Genomic DNA, 2,437 nt, shown 5'->3' with positions numbered 1-2,437 from the left:
AGACAGCTTCATCTTTCCTCTAAGAAGTGGCTGGTGGGCTTGAACTGCTGATTTTGCAATTAGCAGCTCAATGCCCAACCCACAACACCACCAGAGTTTTTTATCTGTATGGGGAGCTTTACTGAATCAAAAATCAAATGAGAAGCTGTCACCACCCTCAGGAGCATCTTCATAATGTGGCTTACATACAAAACAATCAAGAGAGGATACAACAATGATTTTTTGCTTTTTGTTTTATTTTGGTTTGTTGCTTTCTCCTTCACTCATTAATATGTGCTAGTAATGTGTGCCCCCTTCCCATTCCTGATAAACACCAAAGAATGTTTCTTTTGTTTGAAAACCTTTTCTTGACTGTTTTACAATAGTGCTCTCATACAATAGTAATCCTCTTGTGATTGATTTCACTCAGCATAAGGTCCTCCAGGTCCTTCCATGTTAGAAGATGTGTTACATATGTATCATCATTCTCTAATGCTGTACAGTATTCTATTGTGTATATGAGCTAGTTTGTCATCCATCCATCCACTGATAGACAACTAGGTTGTTTCCATCTTTCTGATATAATAATAGTGATACAATGAACATGGATATGCATATATCTGTCCATGCCATTTATATCTCTAGAGTATATACCTAGAAGTGGAATTGGTGGAACACCTGGAAGCATAGTGATTACAAGGCAAGCTGCTAACCTCAAGGTCAGCAGTTCGAAATTACCAGCTGTTCCGTGGGAGAAAGATGAGGCTTTCTGTTCCTATAAAGATTTACAGCCTCAGAAACCCTAAGCAGGGTCGCTATGAGTCAGAACTGACTCCAAGACATCCCACCACCACCCTGGGATTTTTATTTCCAAGTTTCTGAGGAAGCACCATACTGTTTTCCACAGTGGATGCACACGTGTACGTTCCCACCAGCCACATAGGAGGGTTCCAGTCTTTCAATACCTTCACCAGCATTTGTTGTTTTCTGTTTTTCTAACTTTGCTATTCATGCTGGGGCAGGATGATATCTCATTGTTGTTTTGATTTACATCTTCCTAATGGAGTCTTCATTAACAACCTGCAATATGCAGATAATACAACCTTGCTTGCTGAAAGTGAAGAGGACTTAAAACATTTACTGATGAAGATCAAAGAGCACAGCTTTCAGTATGGGTTACATCTCAATATAAAGAAAACAAAAATCCCCACCACTGGACCAATAAACAACATTCTTATCAACAGAGAAAAGATTGAAGTTGTCAAGGACTTCTTTCTTCTTGGATCAACTATCAACACTCATGGAAGCAGCAGTCAAGAGATCAAACAACATATTGAATTAGGCAAATCTGCTGTACAGATTTAAAGTATTGAAGAGCAAAAATGTCAGCTTGAGGACTAAAGTGTGCCTGATCCAAGCCATGGTATTTTCAATAACCTCATATGGATGCGAAAGCTGGACAGTGAATAAGGAAGATCATAGAAGAATTGATGCCTTTGAGTTATGGTGTTGGAGGAGAATATTGAAAGTTCCATGGGCTGCCAAAAAGGAGCTCTGGTAGCATAGTGGTTACGAATCGGGCTGCGAACCGCAGGGTCAGCAGTTCGAAACTACCAGCTGTCCCGTGGGAGAGAGGAGGCTTTCTGCTCCCGTAAAGATTTACAGCCTCGGAAACCCTGTACAGGGTCGCTATGAGTCAGAACCAACTCCACGGCACATAACAACAACAACATGGGCTGCCAAAAGAACCAATAGATCCGTTTTGGAAGAAGTATAGCCAGAGTGTTCCTTAGAGGCCACGATGGCCAAACTTCATCTCTCATACTTTGAACATATTGTCAGGAGGGACCCGTCGCTGGCGAAGGATATCATGTTTGGTAAGGTGGAGGGTCAGAGAAAAAGAGGAAGACCCCCAACGAGGTGGATTGGCCAAGGTACAGCATCAATGGACTCAAGTGTGACAACAGTAGTGAGGTTGGCCCAGGATTGGGCAGTGTTTCATTCTGCTGTGAATAAGGTAGTGATGGGTCTGTACCAACTCAATGACACCTAAGAACAACAACAACAATGGAGTCCTGGTGTGACACTGTGGGTTAATGTGCCAGACTTCAAAGTTGTTTGAATTGCAAGGTTGGCAGTTCAAGCTGCTCCTTGCTAGGGGTCGGAATCTCTCAAAGGCACTTAACAACAATGGCTAATGTTTCGACTCATAAGGTCACTATGAGTCGGTACTGACTCGATGGCCCCTAACAATAACAACAACAATGGCTAATGAGTTTTGGTGTGGTGCTGTGGGCTAATGGGTCAGACTGCAAAATCGTTTGAACTGCAAGGTCTGTGGTTCAAGTTCACCAGCTGCTCCTTGGAAACCCTTTACAGGGTTGCTATAGATCAGAAGCAACTCAACGGCACTTAACAACAATGGCTAATGATTGTATGAGTGTTCTTCTTTGGTGAA

This window comes from Chrysochloris asiatica, unplaced genomic scaffold, assembly GCF_000296735.1.
Source record: "Chrysochloris asiatica unplaced genomic scaffold, ChrAsi1.0 scaffold00021, whole genome shotgun sequence".
In the NCBI taxonomy this organism is placed as follows: Eukaryota; Metazoa; Chordata; class Mammalia; order Afrosoricida; family Chrysochloridae; genus Chrysochloris; species Chrysochloris asiatica.
Note: the sequence above shows the minus strand (reverse complement) of the source record.